General features: G+C 47.7%; 1 protein-coding gene across 6 annotated transcripts in view; it reads left to right on the top strand.

Moving 5' to 3' along the window:
- Positions 1 to 25,215, top strand: part of FRYL (FRY like transcription coactivator) — a 3,055,992-nt gene that overhangs the window by 2,730,788 nt on the left and 299,989 nt on the right. The gene's annotated exons all lie outside the window — the stretch shown is intronic.

Genomic DNA, 25,215 nt, shown 5'->3' on the forward strand with positions numbered 1-25,215 from the left:
GGGCAAACAAAAACAGATAAACCTGGCCGTTAAAGAATTCAAGAAGGCAACCAACCAATTAAACACGGAAATGCAAGCCTAAACATAAGCTGATCCTCTAGCGGTTTCTGGACCCTTTTGATACTAAGAAGCACTTTCTTTGTTTGTCCAACTTTGTCTAGGTATAAAGGTAATTCTTTTTACCAGACGTTGTTTCACAATATTCCTCAAAAACAACTGAGTTTTGACTGTATTAATAGTAACTTAGTTTGGTCGCTTTGGGCTACCCATGCCTGTTGTGGATAGAGAATTCTCACAGAGCTGAAATTCAATAGGCAAATAAAACATACCACTTAAACATTGGAGGGGCACACACACCTCTAAAACAAAGAACTCCGGGCTGGGCTTGGATACTGCTTTAAGTTTGACATGCCTTCAGTTCAAACATGTTTGAAGTGGGGTATTTTGTAAAGGTGTAGGGAATTAAGAGCAGATGGATTTGTTCTATTAAGCACCAAGGTGAATTTCAAATACTCTTACATTTGATCTTGCAGATGATGATTTTAATCCACTTCACAATTCACCCCTATTTTAATTTCTTATGTTCCTACTCATTCTTTCAATTATTTATTAACAGAACACTGTCTCCGAACCAAATGCATACCTCTCAAATTGCCATTATTTTCAGTGTTAAAGTTTTTCGAATGATATTACCCACCCAACAAGCCCCATACCTTAATATACTTCAATGGATCACCTTTGCACAACACCTTTGTTCCTCTTCAAAAAGTGGATCATCTCTAATGACTTTGGTTATATCGCCTTGGGACAAATCTGAGATCCCCCTCTTTAGAAAATCACCAGATTAAGCAGTGTGTCAGGGGGACGTTTAGTCAGCCCTGAGAGAGACAAGAAGAACAGTGTTGTGGATGCGTGTGTGTCAGTATTGCAACAGCATGAGTGTGCATCACTGTACATTGAAAGCTTGTGAATCGAGCCTGGAGTGATGCTTCTAATGGATACAGTCCTCTCCCTGATTCCTCATTTATGAAATATCATTCAGGCACAGTTTGATCCATACATGCCTCTTCTGCATGAAGTGATATAGTGAGCCTTTTTTAATTACTTTTTCTGCAGAGATTTTTAGAAAACAAACACTTATTTTAAAAACTCATCAACCAAATCTGTCTTTAAGCCATGTACTTAAGGCCAGGAGGTTAGCACAAGGGCAACATGTTTGTCTTAAAAGCAAGACGACCCAGAGCAACACAGGTTTGAATCCCAGTCCTGTGCTTAGAGATGGTATTAAGCACTTCATAAATGAGTAATTAAGGGAGCAGACCTACGTCTTTATCGCGTCCGCACAAGTCATGTGTCTGGTGCCTCCTTAAATACCACTACATTGGTCTGGGAGGATAGCTCAGGGGCAATGTGTTTGTCTTGGAAGCAAGACAACGCATAGCAACACAAGTTCGAATACCGGGCCTGCGCTTAGAAAAGGGTCCCCGGAATTAAGCTTGTTATAAAAGAGCAATTATTGTTATTACATTGAGGAGCAAGGTTCATACCATTCAATAAATCTCTAGCAGGTTCAGGAGTATGTGGCTAAACTGTTTTAAGCCCTGAGAAATCTGAATGAATGCCGGAGAAGTTAAAAACTCCCCAAGTCCAGGACTGAAGAGACCTTGGTTCCTGAGCGCCATTCCATGGCTGAGTAAGTGGGGGGGGGGCATGAGAAGAAGAAAGAGAAACATCATTGGTTCTACACTGAGTTGTCTTCTTTGCGCATGCACTCCTCCTGCATGAGACTGCCTCCCAGTGCCAGGTGTCTGGGATCCAGTAAAGCTGAAGAGACAACCTGCAGCTCATTGAGGTGAGTGGAAGACCTTCTTTACCTGCATCGGCATCCGTTCCAGAAGCATCTCCTGCTGATGGTGTTCCAACAGGCTCTCCTTTCTCTGCCAACTCCAGTACTCTCTCCTCCTCATCAAACTTGCCAGGCCTAAGGGCTCAGTTCCGTGTTTGCTGCCGTGAGAGCCAGTCAGGTGGCAACTTCACTGTGCTATCAGTGCCGGCACTGGTTAGACTCTGTTCACCCACTCCAGAGCCCAGAGTCTCATGCTGGGACCTGACATACTGACACGCTTCAATGGCGTGTTTTGCGAGCCATTTTTGGTGAAGACAAAAGCAAAAAAAAATGCTTTGATAACATATGGCCTTCAAAGGAAGCCGGTCGCTTAGTAGATTGCTTCCAGAATTGTTTGTAATTGAGGAGCCTTTTGATCCTCACCTCGCTAGACCTCGAAGAGGGCTTAGAAGTTGAAGGTAGACTCAGGATATCTCCAGACGCTGCATTATTGGGCTCTAGCCTGTAATTTTGAGCCTTTAGAGATGTCATTGCTAGGGCGACTGACATTCTAGACCTCCCACCTACCTCTATTGATAAGATGTTGGTCCTCGTGGGCATTTTGCAACCCATAGCAGTCTATGGCCTGCATAATTGTTTTTAACACTTTTATTCAACCACTTCAACGTACAGCGTATGCTAACATTACAGAGCGACCTCTGTTCACACCCAGCAGTATATAACATTTGATATCACCCTAATTAACCCATCTTCATACATAAAGTGAATCCAAATTCCTCTGCACCCAGTCATGGCCCATCCCCTATGTCCTTTCCACCATCCACCCCCTCAAACAGTCTTTATACTAGCAGCTACAGTGTAACCCGATCACCTGCCGTCTAAGCAACCCCCGCCTCATCCGACCACCCACACCTGGCCCTCTGAACCCCTCCGTGCGTTGGTTCACATCCTCTCCAAGTGCCACCTCCTAACCATCCGGTTCACAAGTTACCTCCCTAACCCTACCCCAACCTCCCGACTAGCATTCAATATATGGGGGCGCAGGTCCGAACGAACCTCGAGCGATTCCCAAACTTCGTGCCAAACGCTGTACTGATGTACAACGTCCTCCATAGGATCCAAAGAGGAGGACACATCTCTCTCGGCTCTGACCCACTTACTCATAGCCCTCTGCCAATCCCCAAACCTAGGCCCAACATGCACCTTTCACACCAATACTATCACTCTCTTTGCCAGTATGAGACCTAACGCTGCCACTCTTTTCAGTGACCTACCGCACCTCCCTTTCCTGCTAGGCACATACCCTTAACAAACACTGCTTCACCATCGGCAGAATCCTCACCTTTAGTTACCCGAACATTTCATCCCAAACCACTTCCCAAAATCGAACTCCCACCACATAACTAAAAATAACCCTACCACCCTCTTGCACCTCCAACAATTTGGATTTCAGCCACAACTGCCGCAGTGATGTATGCGTGCCTCACTATTTTTTATTGGATCCACGCAAACCTAGCATTCCTGATGCTAGTTTTACATGTAACAAGACTCTGCGCCATTCCCTGTCTGAAAACTGTTCCCCTAAATCTCCTTCCCACTTCAGCTTCAGGGCCCCCACCTCCACATACTGTTCAGACCTGTCTACTGTATATAGTTCAGAAACCTTTCTACCACCGCCAGCCAGCTGTATAAGTGTCACAAACATCCAATGGTGGGAGCGGAATACAAGGCCCGGGTACTATCTGACCACTCGCCTTTGGTGGTAGAGTGGCGACACCAACCCCCCAGAGCGCGGATCCCGACATGGAGACTTGGGACTAAGGCATTACAAGATGAGGGGTTCCGGAAGGACTTGAGGGAGGCCATCGAGGAATATTTTGATATAAACATGTGCAGTGTGTGCTCGGTCGGAACAGTATGGGAGGCGTTCAAGGTGGTGGGTAGTAGCCATTTCGAAATCTAAAGGGCTCCAGGGGGGCATTGAAAGAGAACTTCTGGAAACAGAAAGGGAGTTGGAGGGCCTCACGCGACATGAGGATACCGCCCGGAAGAATAGCGATAAGATAAAAGACCTACAGTTAACCTGCAGTGGACACTGGGATAGGCTATGTAGACTAAATTACAAGAAATATACGGCGAGGCTACACGCAGGGGGCGATAAGCCGGGCAGATTGCTGGCCTGGCTGTATAAGAGTGAGACCCCCCGCACAGTGATCAGTGAGATAAGGGAATAGGAAGGTCGCATCTGTAATACCCAGGAGGGGGTGAACGAGGAGTTCCTCAAGTTTTACAGACACTTATGAGGACGCAGGGGAGGATAGGAGTCAAGACATACTGGACACGTTAAAGGACATAGAGCAGCCCACCCTGGATGACCTAGAACGCGCGGAACTGGACACCCCTATCACCTCGGAAGAGCTGGAGGTGGTGATCCAACATTTGCCCACGTGTAAGGCACCCGGGACGGACGGGTTGCCGAGCGAGTTTTACAAGACATACAAACAGGAGCTGCTTCAGCCACTGCTTCCTATGTTCAACGAGGCCAATGAGCAGGGGGAACTGCCATTGTCCCTTCGCGAGGCGATGATCATCCCACTCCTAAAACCAGGCAAGCCGGCCGCGGAGTGTGGGTCTTACAGACCCTTGTCTATGCTGAATCAGGACAGCAAAATGCTTACGGCAGTGCTGGCCAATAGGCTGAAGAGGGTGATCGGTAAGCTGATACACCCAGACCAGACGGGATATGTCCCCCGCAGGAACATCACAGATAACCATAGGAGGCTGCACCACATCATTGACCACACTGAGGAAGATACGGGTGAGCTGGCCATCGTGTCGCTAGACGCGGTCAAAGCCTTTGACTCGGTGCCATGGCCTTGGTTGAAAGCAGCCCTGAGGGGATACGGAATGGGACCCGGGTATATCAGGTGGGTCCAGTTGTTATACAGCACCCCGGTGGCGAGAGTTAAAACAGGATCCATAATCTCAGATACCTGGAAACTCAGTAGGGGTACCAGGCAGGGATGCCCCTGGTCGCACATGCAATACATTCTGGCATTAGAGCCGCTGGCAATATGTCTGAGGCAACAATACGGGGAGGTGGGGATTAGTACAGTAAGTGGTAGACACCTGGTATCGCTGTACGCAGATGACATGCTCCTTTATCTGCGCTATCCGGAGGAGAACTTGCAGTATTTGCTAGAGGTGATGGACCGATATGCCACCCTCTCTGGCATATCGGTGAACCCTAGGAAATCTAGTCTGTTCCCCTTGGGTAGATACAAGAATGTCCCGTTACAGAGGCTGCCTAGCCTGCCGATACCATGGCAGACTGAGACATTTAGGTATTTGGGAGTAAATATTTACCACAGGATCGAGGCGGAGCACCAACATAATACAGAGAAAGCAATAGAGGGGGGTCAAGAACAGCATGGTGTTTTGGTCCAGATTGCCCCTGACCATGATGGGGAGAGTGGCCTTGCTTAAGATGGTGGTCCTGCCCGGACTCCTGCACTTCTTTGTGAATGTCCCATTTTTGATTCCCAGGAGCCTATTTGTGAGACTTCATAGCGTGTGCAGGGGCTTCATATGGGGTAACTCCAGGAACAGAGTGGCCCTGTGGAAACTCCAGAACCCATGTGACAAGGGGGGCATAGGCCTGCCAAATTTTGAGCTTTATTATCTGGCGGGGCAGTTGCTGTATGTGGCCAAGTGGCTGTCGACTGAAGACTCGGCGGAAGCCAGGCTTCTGCAGGAAGACTCGGCCCCATACTTTTTGAACGAAGTGGTGTGGTTACAAAAGAACAAACTGGTGGGAAGAGGGCGGCTGTTGAGGTTGGGCTGGGAGGTTTGGCGGAGAATGTGGAGAATGATGGGTGACATAGAGCCGTTCTCTCAGCAGGCCCCGCTGGTGGCACTATGCGGGAACGACTCACAACTGTTCCAAGCGGTCTGTAGATATTGGGAACCGGTGGGCCTGGCCACCCTTGGGGACATATGGCAAGAAGGGTAGGCATTGGAATTTTTCAGAGGTTGCAAGAAAAGACAGGGGTGCATAGAGGCCAGTATATAACCTACGCTAGGCTCATGAAACGGGTAAGGGAGAGATGGCCGGAGACAGTGCTAGCGGATGACCCTGATGCCTCCCTGGAAACGATGTATGATGTTTCGGAGGGCGGGCACGAGATATCTAGAATATATGAGCTTCTAAGAGCAAAGGTAGGAAAGGGGCTGCTTCAATTGAGGCAGGACTGGGAGGAGGAAATAGGAGGACCCATGACAGATGGGCAATGAGAGAGAGCCCAAAGGTACCATAAAAAGGTATCCCGGAATGCGAGACTGCAACAACTCCAATTGTATGTCACTCACAGGGCTTACTTGACTCTGGGGAAAATTGCAAGGTTTGGAGGCTCGGCTACGCAGAAATGTCCCAGGTGTGGGGAGGTGGAAGCGGGGCTGCTACACATGTTCTGGACTTGCCCGGGGGTGCATAGATTTTGGGATGAGATTAAAACTAAATTGGCTGGTGGGGGAGTGGAGCTGGACATGGGATCAGCTTGGCCATGCATGCTCAGGATTTTTCCCAGGCCACAGGATTTAAAGCACATAAGCAAAATGAAGGACTTGGCCTACATCCTGGCCAAGCGCAGGATCGCAATGGGTTGGAAGGCGCCCCACAGACCCAAGGTGGAGCTATGGTGGACGGACCTCCTCAGATGGGCGGAGGCGGAATCCGTAGTTTGGTTTGAAGCGGTTACTAGGGGGGGGAGAGGAGGACGTAGGGCCCTTGTTGGCCTGGCGGCAATTGGTGACCTCTATGGCAAACCCTCACCAAGACAATAACGAATCAGAGGACTCTGATGAGTGCACAAGCACTGCGATACCTGATAATGCTCCCATAGATGACGTGAGTGTGCTGGCTCTAGTTTGTGGGGTGGGAGGGGGGAGGACGGAGAATTATACTGTATAATGTGATGGTTTGATGCTGATTATGTACGTCCTAAACAGTTTGTAATGTGTGTTATTTTGTTTGGTTTTATTGAAAATAAAAATAAATTTTAAAAAAAAGTGTCACAAACATCCCGTGAATCGGAGGCTTCTCCATAAAAACCATCCCACGCGGCCCTGACCCACGCCATCAGGGTGGCAAACTCCAGAAATTTAAGGTGAATTAACGCATATGCAGCCCCAAATTCTGTAAATGTGATGACCTGGTCTTCCTTATACACGTCTCCCACCAAACCCCCATGCCATAACCACCATATTCCACTCCCCCCTCTGCTTGAGTATGTATACCAACCTGCCGCAAGTAAGGAGCATCTTTTTCAAGAAGGTATCTTAGTTTACAATCCTGATACAAGCCCGCATAATAGTACTCAATGAAGTCAGAAGCTGCTTGAACTCCTTTACCTGCCCTTGAAGCAACTCCAGTAGTCTCCTTGGAGCAGATTCCACCTTAATCCAGTCGGTGACCCCGTCCGTATGTGGCATAACAAACCAGTCCATCATATGCCGGAGAACAGAAGCCCAGTGATCGGACCTGAAATCTGGTGACCCAACACCCCCTTTCCCTGCTGGCAACTGCAAAGAGGCCAATGCTTTCCCCTGCGACCAACCTCCTCCCTTCCAGAGCAATGCGGATAAAGTCCCTTGGAGCGCCCTAAAGCAAGAGGCGGGTATGGGCATAGATAGGGGCATTGCTGTGGTGGGGCTTAGGGGGCTATAGCCCCTGGTCTTTTGGTTGTAGCCCGGATAGAAGCTCAGGGGCTACAACCAAAAGGCTAGCTAGCCCCGAGTCTGGACAGTCCTGACATTGGCATAGCCCCAGATCTTTTCCATACCTAGCAACACCCCTTGGCATAAGCATCACCTGAAAAACATACCAAAGCTTTGGCAACACGATCATCTTTACCAGCACAACCCGCCCCATTAATGAGATGGGCAATCTTTCCCAGAATCCAGGTAACATGCCAAAAGCAGCCACTGCCTGCTCCCATTCCTCTGATGCGCCTAATCCCAGTTAGCATTCACTATGATACCGAGGTACCTAAACGCCCCCTTCTGGAGTCTACATCCGGAAGTGCGAGAGCTCGTCCCCCACCTCCAGCAAGGTGTAAATTGCAGCCTTGGATTTATTTATCACCAGGCATGAAAGTCTCCCAAATTATGCATGGTAGCCATAGAGGGGCCCAGATTTACAACAGGATCGCAAACATACAAAAGCACATCTCCGCATATAGGGAGACGTGATCCCGCTGCTTCATGCCTCTTGCAGTAGACCAGTGCCAGAGGCTCAATGACCAGTGCAAAAACAAGCAGAGACAAACGGGCACCCTTGTTGCATACCTCGCTGCACTTGCCACAAACTCGAGATGGCCCGTTAACCTGCACCTTGGAAGTTGAGCCCTCATACAGTAGCCACACCCAAAACAAACCCAGTGAACTGTCTCGCTCCCCAAACCTCCAACAATGGGCGCACCCCAACCCAAATACTGCAGCGTACTCACCCTGAGATAAACCTCAAACTGAGATTCTGCCCCGAATACTCAAGCCTGACCAAGGCCAAATGCAAGCGCAAGAGACAAAACACTAGGGTGGCCAGCTCTGCACCGCCACGTGAGAACCACACCTCATCCATACCACCCCATCCATACCACCCTTCCTCTGCTCCCATATTGAACCAAACTCTACAACCCCCGCTCCAGCCTGACAACCCCAAGATTTCCCTACAACCCTTAACTGCCGCCCATCAAGATGTCAGAGCCCATCAAGATGTCGGAGCCAACCTGCCAGTTCCAAGCGCAGGACTTCATCCCATGACCACCTCCCCACACCCTGCCCCCTTACAACCAAAGAGCTGTCGTGACATGCACCCCTACTTCACATACACCAACATGTCTCACCTCCACCCCAAGCACTGGCCTGGGAGATCTGCCGGACCATCCTCCTGATCAGGGTCTTCCCCCTCTACCCCCCTCCCGATTGGAGATCTCTCTCTGAGCCAACGTGCCAATTTGGCCCATGCAGATCTGTCCGGTTGACTGCGCAACAGTGTTGGGCAGAAACCTGTGCAGTTCCCTTAGGGACCACTGCAAAAAGTTTAAGACTACAGGTGTTAGCAGTAAACCCAATTGGTAGCAGTCTGTACCACCCAGATTTACCTGGTAGCTGTGGCTGAGCAGTCAGACTTCTCTCAAGAAGAGTTAGGCAGTATATAGAGTATACACAATCGGGCTAAAAATACAGTAGCACAAGCATACACTGACCAGAGCTTTGGTATAAAAGTATATAATTATTTATTTAAAAACACACTTGTAAAAATACACTGGCACTAATATGTCAAGCAAGTTCAAACACAGTCACTAGAAATATATACACCTCCCTAATTAATTATTTGACCAGTCTAGGTTAGTACACCACTTATTTAGCAAAACAGAGGTGAGCGCATAACCATAGATGGCACTCCAATAATGATTTAAAAAGGGGGAGAAAAGGCAGAAATAGGAAAACACACAATACCAACACTTTTAAAGAACCACAGCAAGTCAAGAAAGACAGGGTCTACTGTAGAGCAAAAAGTTCATAGGCCAGGCCCACTCTTGGAGAGAGCAAGGCGGAATGTGCCCAAGATCACACAGTTGAAGTACACTTTAAAAGTCTTTGCAGATAGTTTAAAAAGGAGTTGATCAGTTCAGAAATGTAATGTTAACAGGTCCGAGGTCATAACAGGATAGAGAGTCCAGGATTTACAGGACACCTTGAACAGTCTGTTGCAAGGGAGACCAGGCGGGACACAGTACCTGAAATGGCGAGAAAGCGGCAGCGGGTTCAAGTCGGTGATTCGTCCAGGGGAAGAGAAGATCTCGACGTGGAGGAAAGCTGGAAGTCGTTGCACTGCCAGGGAAGAAACCAGCCGCGGAGTTTCCCAGTTAAAAGGTACTACCCTTTTATTCGCGTAGTGGTGAAGCGTGGCTATCCGGCCGCCAGGGTGCTTGGCACGGGCGATTCGACCACGAGACGATCCAGGAAGGCAAAAAAAAAGGCGAACTGGTTAACCCCACCAGCTCAAAGGAAGAAGACTCTCCTGGAAGAAGATCTTCTCTGTCGATGGGAAGTGGTGAGTTTGGTTCAGCAGGGCTCCACCGGTGGTGTCGTCGTTGCAGGTCGGCTCAGCTTCTCCCTCTTCGGATTCTTTAGGTCCTGTGGCGACTTCTGAAGTTCCAGTCCCCAAAGCCCTGCTTTTATGCAGAAAACCCCCATTCATCAGTCCTAGCTGTCACTCAAACATGCTAAGTGGTGAGCCGGTCGGCTCACCACTGGGCCAATCACACAAGAGTGCGACTTGAGTTGCCTAGGCAACTCAGTCCAGGGTGCCTATTCCCCCCTCCCACACATCCTGTAGACCCAGACAGAGTGGCACCACTTTTGGAGGCTTCTGTGCAGAAGCCCGCCAAAAGTGGAACAAAGGGCTCGACTTGGGTTGGAGTTACAGAGGCGAACACAAACGCCATTTTAAACCAGAGTCCTGGCGGCAAAAAGACCCAACCGGGGAATAAATATTAAATAAATAACCTGGAGGTATCTTTAACATTGCACCAAAAAAGTGGTGCGTTTAAAATGAATGGGAAAATCCCATAGGAAATATTCCAGTGGAATATTTCGCGTGGTAACCACTGCCACCAGCCAGAAACTCGACAAGGGGGGGGGACTGGACAGTGCTCCCTTGAAAAACAGACCCAGGGGCAATCAAATTACCCCTACCAATACTTCCACAATATGATGGTTTGTACTGGTTCTGTTCACAATTTAAGACTAGTAAAGTCAATGGTGACTTTATATGCCCTGGGAGACAGTAGTCAGTCCCAGGGTATGAAGTCTATGTTTTGGGGTCACTATGACACCCCTGTGTTACTGCACTGAGGGTGCTGTGTAACACACTTACCAAAAACACATGAAGCCCTATGGAGTAAAAGACCCCATAGCCCATAAAACACATTACAAAGTCAAAGGACATTCTCGAATCATGCCTCAGAGTGGAAGATAAAGAGTCTCACTCTTAGCAGGAGAAAACATTAAACCCCAAAAATGCAGCAAAGTTGCTGGGGCACTCACTAGGTTTGGGAAATTAGCCTTTGCAGAGAATTCTCCCGCACAAACAGTTGCACCTAAAGCAGGTCAGGAGGCAGCCCTTCTCACCAGTCCATCTGACGTCCAGCCAGTCCCAAACATCACCCGCTTTGTGAAAGAAGAAAGAGCGCCTGTCCGCCAAGACCCTTTCATTCAATATTTGCAGGATAGAACATTATGTATTTAAGGCCACGTTCCCTCAGCCACCTCCTCACTGCATCGTACGACTTTCGCTGTCTTTGCACCTCCTGAATAAAGTCTGGGCAAACCATAATCCTCGCACCACACACATTGTAGACTGTGCGTTGCCCAACATCTCTGAGATGGAAATTCAGCAGCTTCACCACTATGGCCCGTGGTGGTGGTCTCCCAGGGGGTCTCCTGCTTGGCATTTGGTGCATGCTCTCAATTGAGAACCACATTGACAGACCTTTGATTTTTAAGGTGTCCACAAAGAGTTTCTCCAAAAATAGCTCAGAGAATCCTCAAATTACTCTGCCTGGTGCGTGCCTCGGTGTCCTCTGCCCTTTCCTCCAATGTTTTTGTAGCTGCTGAAAGCGCATAGTCTTTTCCCTTCCAAAGGGAAAAATCCTTACATCTCACACCTTACCTCACAACAACCCCTCAACCTGGATACCCCAACGACAGAGACATCAAGACACACAAAGAATAGCCGAGACAACCAGGAAGAAGACTGGAGCACCCAAGAAGAGTGTGGGTAGATTCTGACCCCATCACAAGAACAGAAGGACACCATCAACACCCACGGCACACTGGACAAAACGACGAAGCTCTAATCACCAACAACCCAAACATCAACCTAACTGACCAATTCAATGAAGAAGCCTTTGCGGATTTTCATAGAACTGGCATGAATAGAGAAGCAACGCTAGTGAACATCCATGCTCTCAATCTAGCAGACCACTTCAATGAAGATGCAGTCTTCGCTGATCCTCATCTTCCCCCAATCAACACCAATAAAGATGCACCGCAACCAATCAATTGCAAACCAAAACAAGGAACTACTAACAAGCAAAACCACACCAAAATGATCCACTGCAACCTAATCAATGCAAGGTCAATGTCCAAACATGCCACTGAAATATACAATCTGCTCTGCGACGGAGGGATCAACATCCTATTTGTAACAGAAACATGGCTAGACGGCAACAACAAGATCACCCTCAACAACTGCCTGCTTGCATACTTCAAATGCAAACAGAAAAACCAAAAGGGGGGGGGGGCTGGCAATCATCCACAAGGAATACCTGGATATCAAATTGGAAGACCCACTAAGCATCGATAAATGTGAATCCTTAATCTTACGTCTATCAGTAAGCCCCAAAACAAACCTGGAATTAATACTGATCTACAGACCACCAACCTACGATGCAACCTTCGTAGACGCCTTCACAGAAGCAATCACCATCCTAGCCATCAAACACAATCACCTGATTGTCCTCAGAGACTTCAACATCTGGTTCGAAGAAGAAACCACGACCATACAAAAATCTCAACCAGCCAATTAACAGCAATAAGTATTCAACAACTAGTCAAAATAGCAACCCACTCGGCAGGGCATACACTTGATGCAATCTTTGCGAACAAACAACTCCTTACCACGGCACCCCCAATTCAAATACTCAGGAGTGACCACCTCATCATCCCCTTCGTAATCAAAATGACCACTCCAGTAAACAGTCAACCAGACAAAACACTGAACACCATGAAATGAAATGGAGAACCACCGAAAACTCCAACCTTATTGAACTCCTGGAGCTCAGCAGACCACACCCAACATTTATGGAAACAGATGACCTGGACAAAAAAGTAGCCCTGCTGCACTCCTGTATTATAACAACTATAGACAACATCGCCAAAGAAAAACCTTTCACTCCTTCTCATAAATGGACAATGGCAAAATGATTCACCCCACTACTCAGCGCCATGAAAAGGAAAAAACGAAGACTAGAACTCGACTGGAGAAAACAAAACGACGCTGCAAATAAGCTAAAATTCCTACAAAACAACCACGCATACAAAAAGGAAATACAAAAACCAAAGAGGAAACACTACGACAACCCAATCTTTGAAGCACCAAACACCCAAAAAGAACTCTTCAAAATCATTAATGAAATAAAAAATCCTCCAGGATGCAACAGCACACCAACTCAGTCTAGGAAACTATGCAATGACCTTGCAGACCACTTCAAAAACAAAATGACCAGATCCAACAAGCCATACAAAGCAGACCACACAATCTGACTACGATCCCCACCTACACTCAGGAGGAACACCCGAACAAACTATGAAGCTTTCCAGAAATCTCAGTGGAGACATTTGTCAAACAGGTGAATGAAAGCAATAACTCAGGGTCGCCCGAAGACCCCTGCCCGCCAGACATATACAAATCGATTCTTAAACAAGGAACGCCCATGGAATATCACAGGAACATCCTCAACCTCTCAATCGCAACTAGGAAAGTGCCACAAGCTTTCAAATCTGCATACATCAGGCCACTACTCAAAGATACAGCGGGAACCGTAGAGGATCTTTCCAGCTACAGACCCATCTCCAACATCGCTTTACACAGCCAAGCTACTCAAAACGTACATATACAAAACAACCCAAGAATTCATAGAAGAGCATGGCCTACTAGACCAGGCACAAGCTGGCTTCAGACCAATGAGAGGAACGGAATCACCTCTCCTCTCAATATGGGACGACCTTAAAATGAATGCAGACTTGGACAACAGCACTGCCTTGATACTCGCAGACCTATCAGCAGCATTTGACACCGTTAATCACGACACCCTCATAACGAGATTAGAAGGACTCCAAATAACAGACACCGCCCTACTATGGATCAAATCTTTCCTAACAAACAGAACGGAAACTGTATGGATGAAACCCTTCAAATCCGGCCCGAGAGATTCCTCCTGTGGAGTACCACAAGGATCATCCTTCTCCCCGCTACTATTCAACATTTACCTATATCTACTTATCAGAATCATCAAAAGTCATGGCCTCACCTGCTACATCTAGGCTTACGAAACACAAATAATCTTCAAAATACTAGACAACCTGGAAATAAACTCAACGCGATGTATTCATCTGGATGAAATCCAACTGCCTCAAAATCAACACAGGCAAAACAGAAATAATGATCGTCACAAAAATTGGAGGCGAAAACCACTTCATCCATTGGCCAAGGGAACCCGGGACAACCCCAGCACCTTCGCCAAATGGAAAAAAAAAATGGGGTTCCTGATGGACAATAATATCACGCTAGAGCCACAAGTAAACGCTCTTCCAAAGAAATGCTTCTTCCTCCTGCGAGTGGCAAAGAGGATCCTACCGTTCATATCATTCGCCAACAAAACAACCACCATCATCGCCCTCGTCATGTCCAGAATAGACTACGCCAACAGCCTATACTTAGGTATGCCTGAATGACTTTAAAAATAAACTAAAACGCATACAAAATTCGGCAGTTAGAATGCTTCTGAAACTACCCCGAAGAGAACGCACCACACCAGAGCTGAAAACACTACATTGGCTACCAATAAAACTACAAATAAAATTCAAAACAATGTGCATCACACATAGAGCAGTACACAACAAAGCCGCTTAGTTCCTGAGAGACAAACTGCGTCTACATCAACCGACAAGAACGCTCAGATCGAGCATTGACATCTGCCTGGAACCGAAGCCCTACAACAAAAGGAAACTCGGAGGATCTTCCATCTCTCACCAAGCATCGAAAACCTGGAACGACCTTCTAAAATACATACGTAACACAAGAAACAACCTACTATTCAGGAAACTAGTCAAAACTTGGCTCTTCACGTCATAACTAGAAAGACAGGCCACAGAGGCACACTCACAACTAAAACATTGATGAACAAAGAGACAGACCCTGATCCACACCAAGCAATCAACAGAAAAACCCTAAGGAAAACATACCATGACATACCAAACGACTAACCGAGAGACAGCCGTAATAGGACCAAAGACACAACACATAGCAAGACGAAGACACAAACACCAGGACGACTGATCAATAGCACCCTGACCCTAAACCTATAGCCATTTCCAACAGACCTAATCACGGCAGACAGTGAGGGTATAGGAAACCCTGTAGCATTAGCTCCATTCCAGAGGGTGAGAAACAGGAATAAGCACCCATTTTGCACAATTCTCATCAAGATATAGCGGGATGCACAATGCGCCATCACACACAGACTACTACTGAACAACAGCCTAAGGAAGTCACCCCACGGCTACCAAAGAACAAACTGAAAGATAGTCATGGTAGAAGGAAACCAACGACTGAATGCACAGGCTGACCAAGATGGATGCACTAAGACGCCTCATCAACAGCACTCTGACCCTGAACCATTCAAAGCCTCAACTGACCAGTGCCACATTAGATAACAAGAGAATAGATAGTTCCAACCCGGTTCCACACCCGAGGAAAAGGTTCAGACACACCTATTACTCCATACAATACTCACTATGATACAGCTGGATCCGCGCATCACCACAGCGAGACGGCCCATAAGGAACCAGCAACAACCCCCACCCGCAGGGATACAGCTCAAACCGAACCAGAAGTACCCGAATCAGGATACAGAACCACTAATCCCAACCCTCAATTTTCTGCATACTCAACCAACATAAAACTCACACAACCATTTCTCTCCCAGCAATCCGCACGCCCTTTACCACACTGCATCAACAACCCATAAACAGCACCTATAGCACATGAGGCCTTGCCAGATCAGATACTTGCACCAAAGCCCAGCACTCGGTGTACACCGAGCTGAAGCTGCCAACAGCACACCACCTCTCCCACTATCTTACTCCCCTCCTCCCGACCCACCCTCCTTCATGTTTACAGATCCGCCAGAGCGCCTGGGGACCAATTCTGTTGGTGACGGTGCGCGATATAAGTACCTTTAACTTAATATAACAATAAAAGAACAACCCATCATACAAATTCAATTCAGTGATTCATTGCTCTCCCTTCCCCCACAGAGCCTCATGTGCTTATACATTCTCATTAATTGTTTGCTCCAGTCCAGCATGACTGTACACGTTATATCAGTCAACCTTGGCCAACAGTTCTGGTGCATGCCCTTCTCCGTCAGTCATTTGCGCCTCCTGGCCTGAGTACCGCCCACCCTCAACCCACCCCCCAGGAGTTCTTATCTGGTCTGATGTTGACTTCAGTCATCCTCACCTGGGATTTGGGCTTGTGTGATGAGATATCACACATACGGTTCCCAGATATCTCTAGGCCTAGCCTGGGGATGTGTCATTCTGCTAAATTCCATCTCCATTTCATTACAATACCGGATATCTTCCTGCCATTGCACCACGCTTGCGGATTGTGTCGCCCTTGATCCCCCCACACTATAGTGGACACATTCGGTTCTCTAGGGGAGGTGTGAAAAATCTTTTTCCGAGAGTCCTTCAGCCGAAAATACATGAATAGGTCTAAAGAAGTGAAATCCCTCTTACTCTTTATTTCATCCATCGTTGGGAACAGCCCTTCCGGAAATGGATCCCTAAAACATATGTTCAGGCGCTTCATACAACTCACATAACCCCTTTCGTTGGTTACTGACACCCCTGGGATGTACATAACTGGGAGTGTCGGAGAGTAGACCACTTCCCCTTTGGTTTTGTGCTCAAAGCGCGCCCATGACTTACAGGTCAATTCCACCATATTGGCCACTTTCGGGGGTCCTATCAGGCACTGTCAATATGACCGCCCTCAGAAGGAATGGCGCTTCGAGGGCCATCTCTACCTCCACATGTCTTCTATCCGCCAGGTCCTCGAACCAATAGAGAAGGAACCCTGCCTCAACGAGCAGGGTGGCGCCCGGTCTCCTCCCCTCTGCAGACTGGCAATAGATATTTGGGAGTGGGTTCTGGTGAACAACATACAGCTGTCAGCAGTCCACCTCCCAGGGGAATCCAACCCAGAGGCAGAAAGGGTCAGCAGGCTGGGCAGGGGACAACTATAATGGCAGTTGAACAAGCAGGTTCTTCAGGTGATCTTCGACAAATGGTGTCACCTGCAGGTGGAACTCTTCACTACCAGTGCCAACAGGAGATGCCCCCAGTTTGCCTCCTGGCAGGGGAAAGGCAGGGGATTGCTGGGCTACGTAATGCAGATCACGTGAAACAGCATGACCGCTTATGCTTTTCTCCCGACTCACTGGTGCACAGGGTCATCTCCAAGATCAGGGAGTCGAGGCACCTCTGGGTCATCCTGATAGCCCCATGGTGGCCAGCACGACCCTGGTTCCCGGAGCTACGCCGCTTGTCAGACAAGGCCCCAGTACACTTTCCGCTGGGTCCAGCGCAACTACTCGCTCAACAGGGGGGCAAAGTTATCCAGCCCTCCCCGCAGAAGTTAGCCCTTGCAGCGTAGTTCCTCAACAGGTCTCCCTGAAGCATCTGCACTTGTCACAGGCTAATCTGCCCATTATACAGGGGGCTAGGCTTGATGCCACCAGGAGCCAGTACAAAAGCAAGTGGACCAGGTTATGTCACTGGGCAGAAGCAAAGGAAATTGATCCTTTGACTTGAAAGTTGGACAACGTGCTCTCCTTCTCGGCACACATCGCACACTCAGGCATGCAAGTAGACACATGCTGCACTTATCTGGCGGCCATTGGAGCTTACAGGAAGAGGTATTCTCATCCTAGAATGTGGTAGTTAAGAGGCACTTAGCGGGCCTGACTAGACTATAGGCACCTATCAAGAAACAGCACCCGGTTTGGGGGACCTCAATGTGGTCCTGAATGCCCTGGTGAATAAACCATTTGAGTTGATGGCATCTGCGGAGGAAACCATTAAGATGGCCTTACCTTGGCGCGCTGAATCAGTGAGATCCAGGCGCTAGTGGCTTCAGAGCCAAGCCATATACATCATTTCATAAGGACATGGTGGTGATCAGAACACACACACAGCGTTCTTACCTAAGGTTGTCTCCTCCTTTCACTCAAAATGAGGAAATGGTGTTGACAACTTTCTTTGCGGAACGACGCTCAGAGGGTACTGCACTGTCTAGATGTCAGATGTGCTGTAAAATTCTATCTGGACAGAAACAAGATCTTCTGCAAATCAGACCCCCTCTTCGGCTACCTTGGAGGGGTCAAAACTAGGATGTCAGGCCTCCAAGGCTTCCATAGCAAGGTGGATGGTTATCGCCATCAAGGAGGCTTAAGAAGGGCAGCACAAGCCATTGCCAGCAAACATGCATGCCCACGCCGTCAGAGCTAAGGCCACGGCGGTAGTTTTTGAAGGCAAGCGTCCCCAACCAGCAAGATCCTCCCCGCAATGAGAGACAATGAAGGACTCTCTCAGAATGGGAATAAGGCCAAGACAGAGTGCGGGTGAGCATAAATGGGAGTTTATCAATCCGAATAGGGCATGCAAAGAACTCTGCAAACTCCGAGAGCGCTCTGTCTGACAATAGCAAAGACAGGCGTATATATTTACAAAACACGTCATCAGAACCTACATACTATAAGGGGCACAAGTTCAATAGGATTGGGTGGCGATGACTAGCTATAGGCGCTGCTGCGATGTGGTTGGCCTTGGCCGGAGGATGTCACTGGTCGGCCTCGTGGGTTGGGCTGGGCCTGGCGGGTCGGCTGAGTTCATCCGGGCGGTGTTGTTGTGCCATTGTAGCCAGTAGCAGAAATGAATGTCTTTTCCTGACTTATTTGCCCTAGGCCATGCACACCGCAGTCATTCAGTTATTGCAATATTATCTTCTTTAGTAAATCTTTCAATAGGTTATTCTACAGGTTAATGCAACACAGGAGGAATGCACCTTGTAAGGGGTTTGATGGTGATTCATCAGTGCGTGGTTACCAGTGTCCTGTTGACCGGTACCATAGGTCGAGGGGCTAAGTCTCAGGGCATGGGACAGGCGGTACACGTCTTTCTGTCTTGTTAGAAGTCGTTATGAATGAGCTGCTGTATGTTGCCACAGTATTGGGTGTCCTAATGGTACAGGGGCCATAAGTCTAAGGTGATCCGGGGGGTTGTGGGGTTTAAGAGGGGGCGCCTTTGGATTTGTGTATTCAGGCGGAGGTTTACTGCTGTGCTGTAAATAATGCAGGTGGCAGGCCGTGGCCTTGGGTGCTGCAGAGGGGACTACAAATCTTTGAAGTGGATCCAGCCTAGTTGGGGGAGGTGGAGCAGCGCGGCGCGGGCCTCTGCTCTCTTGTTCGGCAGTCTTCGCAGGGTGGGAGGGGGAATGGCCTTGCACATATTCACAAAGGTATCCTCCTCGTGTGTTGCCGACTTTAGGTGGAAACATCATAAACATTTGAACACTCTATAATACTCATTTGGATCACTCGAAAACATACATTTTAACTTTGCTAAATGTCTCTCAAATATAGCCAGTCTGAGCACATTATTTGTACACTACGTTTTGACAACTACAACATTTAGTTATATGCATATACATTTGCAGTAAGTGAGGTAGTAGTGAGGTTGGTGGAGCACATAGAAAATGACTCGCCACCGTACGTGACGGTAGTGGCACATAAGGGGCTTAGACATACACGCATGACAGGTGCATTCTCGCGCGTTCTTTACATGAGCCCTCTGTATGGTTACATTCGTCTTCCCTTACACTCTAGCAGCATTAGTTCGGTTATGGCGCGGGACCATGGGGTGTAAGCTTTTCAAGGATACACATAACGAATAGTCCCCTGGAAAGCTCTTTTATTGTTAGCACCCACTGCAGTGGTGTGGGTTCTTCATTGCTAATGTCATGTAAGCATGCATTCTACTATGTTTATACATTTTACAGGTTTCCTTAATAGAAGAAGTTTTGTGGAGACATACATGCTTTGCAAGTAGTCTTAGCATTAATATTTGGGAACTTTTGCTTTTATCCGTGGACCGTTTTGCAGTTCTCTTTTTCACCCAGGCCTCGCTGGCCGGGTCATGCTGGGAGCAGTGATACACTGCGGAAGGTGAAATGTTACAGTGTTAGTATCTTACACTAGCTCATGTTCGTCTTGTTCGTGGGAACGGGCTCACAGCGGATCTGCCAGGGAGCTGCGGCCACAGGGATAATTGAAACTCTCCGAGGGTGGGGGCCGCGCTACAGTGCGCTGAGCTCATACCATCTTTATTAGACAAAATGGTTTCTGAGGCCTAGCTAAATTCAATATGTGTGGGCAATGTCTTCAGCATGTGAGCCCTCCATCACCTGGGCCCTGGTGGTATGAGGGGACGGCCGATGAGCCATGGCCCTCACCTGGGGAAGGGATGTAGGCAAGGGGGGGTCTTTTGGACCAATCCTCCCCTACATTTCCCCCCTTTCGTTACTGAAGGAACAAATTCTTTAACTCTTCCAATCTCCTTCACTCCTCTTCGTCAATGATTGCGTCATCCCATGCTGGTGTGTCTTTTATGGGCATCCACGCTCTGCACACCCCCCCCTTAAGCTCTCACCCCTCCCTGGGGGTACAGGTCAGGTATATACATCCGCTCTCTCCTTCCAAGTCTACCCACACCTCCTGGTACCATTCTAGTATACGGGGCTCTCTGATGGTGGTATGCCACAATTTGTCTACAATATCCTTGTCATGATACCTGGGCACTAGCTGATACCTGGGTGTGTCATCAGTTCCTGTTTGTAGCTGCACTTCCTGCATAGTTTGTATTGTACCACGGGTGTTGCCCATTGTCACCATCATCATTGCACCATTAGGTACTGCGTTAGCACAACATCGAAGACCCACCTGGCACAGGCAAAAAAATAAAGAGGAGGAACACCACAGCTGGCATCAAAAATTTCACAGTCATTCCCAGCCATGAGGGAACCCAGGAGAAGATATTGTCGAACCATGTGCTTTCTTTTGCTCCACCTTCCATTTTCATCCTTTCTCCTAGGTTGTGTACTGCTTTGATCACATGGGACAGGGAGCCGTTTTCTGCGTCTTCAGAAGGTACGAAAGTGCAGCAGGCACTTCTGATTTTTCAGCAAACACCTCCATCCATTGCCGTCAACAGGTCCAAGACATACCTGTTTTGCATGGTCATCAGCCGTAAAGCTCTTAGTTCCACTTTTATTACGTTGAACCCTTCTTCAGTGTCATTTGCCAGCTGGATCAGCTCCCAACGTGTTATCTGGAGCCATTTTGCGTTTGCTCTGGCCTGGATACTTGGGATGAGTGAGGCAAAGAATGTTTCTGCCGAGCTGAATAATCGATATCTATCTGGGATCTGTGCCAGCAACTCCGACGATGCCTTTGATATGTAGTTTAATGCTCGCCTGTTTCGGGACAGCACCTCTTCCTTGTTCCCGGAAGACAGGACATAGATTTGTGATTCTGCAGTCGGCTGGGCCGCACTCTGTTGGGTGTTTTCTCGTGTTCTTTGGCTCCCATCAATGTGGCTTTCTGGGATTACCATTAGGGCTGAGTGCAGAGTGGCCATTGAGCAGCTGCCACTCCATGATTGGGGGAGGTGCAGGTATGCCTGGTTGCCGCATATCCAATACGTGTCCATCGGGGCCGCTGTCCCTTTTCTCAGATCTGGGATGGTAAGGGTCTTGTTACAGTTCTTGTTTGTCCCCATGGAGGTTTTCCCCTCTCCTTTAAAACATAGTTCATAGTCTATTTCGTTCTGCAGCTTGAAGGGTTTTTCAATGGCTGTTACCCAAGTTAGTTATAAAATGTGTTCCTTCCATACTGGTGTGCACGTTTCTTCTATCCATTGCAATTTCTCTGGTGCCACACCCCTCAGCGCTTCAGCTTTACACATTACTTCTTCATCCTTCCACTTGTTGTCCGAAAAAAAGTGTCCCTTGTATCACAAAAAATGGTTCTTCCAGACATACCACTCCTACCGTCTTTGGGTAGCAAGTTTTCTCGTTCTGCAGCATTCTAAAAGTAACTTCATATGCCTGGAAGGTGTTCTTAATCCTGCATAACGTGAGATGAAGGAGGCATTGGGCATCTACAATAGGCAACTCTTTGGGTAACAATACCTTGGGTGTGCCTGAAGCATGGGGAATGAGGGAGCAGACATAGCAGCTCTCATTTGTTGTTTGTTTAGCTGTTGCACTCATATCCGCATACCATTTATTCGTCTGGTGGGGGTGTCGTGGGTCTTCCATTTTATCTAGTCCTAACCCATAGTACTCATCATACTTCCTCCTCCCTGCTTCCCTTTTTCGTCTGTTATTTTTGTTCCGCATGTACTTCCCAGCCTCATGGGCGATGGACAAAATGGGCCCCCCTTTCTCATTCCCGCCCCCCTTTGCCCAGTAATCATATAATATTTCGTGTGTTGCTCTCATGCTTTCCTTTTCTTCCTTGACGTTATCTGTCAGTGTGTTTTTTGCTATGGGGGCAGGCTGGCTGGTGGGGGTGTTATACAATCAGGATATAGCGGACGGGTTTCTGTCATTTAAACTGCAAGCATTGTAATTAGATATCTTTGGCGGAGTCACTGTGTTATTTTGCATTTCACTCTGTAGCCCTTCATTTTTTGAGATGACAGCATTGGATGGTGTGGTATAATAACCCCATACAAGTTTAGTTCCGTCCCATACCAAAAAGTCACCTTCCTTAGTATTTACACTCGTGGTTGCATTGATCACAGTAGTGCTGTTAATCCCTCCCCCCTCGTTCATCTTGATAGAGATGAACGCTATGAACCAATATGTAACCAGGCCAAACATTATTGTTAAAAACAATGTAATACACACAGATAATCCACACTCATACGAATATCTGCATCTCTCAGTTAACCACTCTCTAAGTCTAGTAAATCTATCCGTTGCAGGCTGCCCGTTAAATGCCATGGTAGCTCCTGTTTGAGATATAAAAGTGCATTAAGTGCATGAATGTAAACATTTTGTTGGCACTACCAGTGCCAGTATATATTGAAAGGGAATGGAAGCGGGTAGGGTTATAGGGATGGGGATGCACAGACAAGGGAGTAAACACTTCATAATTTAGTCACATCATTAATTACATATAAGTTCACAAGAGAAAAAAATGTTTTTTTTTGTGTAATATCCTTAAAATGCAAGTATACTTATCAGCCACTTTTCCATTCAGGTGCATTACTGTCACACACACAAGTTCATATTCAGACATTCTGCTCAGTTGCATTGTTTGCTGTTGTCTGTGCCTCCTCATCCACCTCTTCCTGCACATTACTATATGCCCTTCGTACATCTGTCAAATGCACCCAATACTTCAGGCCCTTTACTTTAACTGCTGTGGGCGTGCAAAACACTACTTCGTATGGGCCATGGAACCGTGGTGCATTCCACCGACGCACAAAACTCCTGACATAAATGAATTCACCCGGCATCAGCTGTAGCTGTTGTTCAGGCTCCGTAACAGACCCTGTTGTGTTTCCTTCTTCTCGCGTGAAAGGTGGAGAGAGCTGCCCTTGTTAATTTCTTCAAATAGTCTGTGAACTCCTCTCCCAATATCGCAGCGCTTTTGTGTGCATCTGAGTGTTCGCGCAGTGGGGAGTGTTCTGTGTGCATTCGTCTCCCAGTCACGATCTCGTGCGGGGACAAATGGTGGTCCTTGCTTGGCTGATTTCTCAGCTCAAACAGTGCAAGGGGCAAACAGAAAATCCAGTTCTTTTTTAATGAAAAGCATAGTTTTGATAACCTCCCTTTTAACAGTCTGTTCATCTTTTCCACTACGCCATTACTTTGAGGATGATAAATCGAGCACAATTTATGCTTTATTCCCAACAATGTAGTTACTTCCTTGAAGAGCTTGTTTACAAAGTGAGTGCCGTTGTCCGAGCGAATCACGTCACAAATTCCCCAGCGTGGGAACACTTCCCTCACTAGGAACTTTGCAGCGCTTTTAGCATCAGGTCGTGCACATGGGCCTGCTTCTACCCACCTTGAAAATGGGCATACAACCACAATCATGTAACGTGCCCCATTACACCTTTCTCCCATGTCCGCGTAGTCGATGTGTAGCTCTCTGAATGGCCCAATTGGTTTTGGAATTGTTCCCCGGAGCGTGCGTAATGTCATTCCTGAATTGTATATCTGACATGTTGTGCATTCCAGTGTTAATCGAGATAGGTGCTCCTGGAGACAGGGCACGAACCACTCCTCCTGTATCTCTGTTGCAATGTGTTGTTTCGTATTGTGTGCTGGGAAGTGTAGTTGTTGGAACGCAATTTCCAATAACTTTAATGGCATTACCACTTTTCCTGAGTTATTTTGTCGCCACAGTAAGTCTGTCGCCGATTTGCTGCACCCTCGTTTCGCCCACATCAATTTTTCATCTGCACTTGCTCCTTCCTGTAATTCTAGTATTTGTGATATAGGCATCATATTGTAGCCTTCTGGGTGCTCTTCGTTTATCTTGTGCTACAGCATGTACTCACCTGCTTCATATTTCTGAAAGTAGGAAGCTTCCTTGGCGGCAGCATCTGCTGCCGCGTTTCCCAAAGACACAACATCTGTGTTGGATGTATGTGCTTGGCACTTCACTATTGCTACCGCTGTGGGATCTTGTAGGGCCTCAATTAACTCCTTCAGCAATTCTGCATGCTGTACTGGAGTTCCATCTGCTCGTCGAAACCCCCTCCGCCCCCATCTTGCTAGACCCCCATGTACTGTTGTCGTCATGTAAGCTGAGTCTGTGTATATTGTCACTGCACAACCTTTAGCTGCATGTAGTGCTTCTATGAGTGCAATCAGTTCTGCTGCTTGTGCAGAGTAATGTGATGGAAGGCGGTACTGCACTAGTGTCTCATACTCACCGTCTTCTAATCTCACCACTGCCATACCCACATGTTTCTCTCCCGTGTCCACGTCAATTGATGCTGACCCATCTACGAAGTACACTTCCCCCTCGCTCAGAGCATTCTCACACACCACTGTGTCCTCCCCTCTTTCTCCTGTGTAAGTTGCACAATCGTGTTCCTGCATGTCCTCTAGTGTGCATGCTTCTGTAATGAATGTTGCTGGATTCACTGTCTTGCATCGCACCACATGGATGTTAGCGCTGGACAATATTATCTCATAGGCTGTTGCACGTTGTGTTGTCAGTGTGCTTTTTGACCTCTCAAGTATTGCAAATAATGAATGTTCCACAAACAATGTCACAGGGCATCCCATTACTATTGTGGCACTTTTCTCAATTGCGAACGCGGCCGCAGCGAGTGATTGCTCGCACGCGAAATGTCCTTGCATCACAGCA

Source organism: Ambystoma mexicanum, chromosome 6q (genome assembly GCF_040938575.1).
Source record: "Ambystoma mexicanum isolate Mex_15411 chromosome 6q, UKY_AmexF1_1, whole genome shotgun sequence".
Classification (NCBI taxonomy): Eukaryota; Metazoa; Chordata; class Amphibia; order Caudata; family Ambystomatidae; genus Ambystoma; species Ambystoma mexicanum.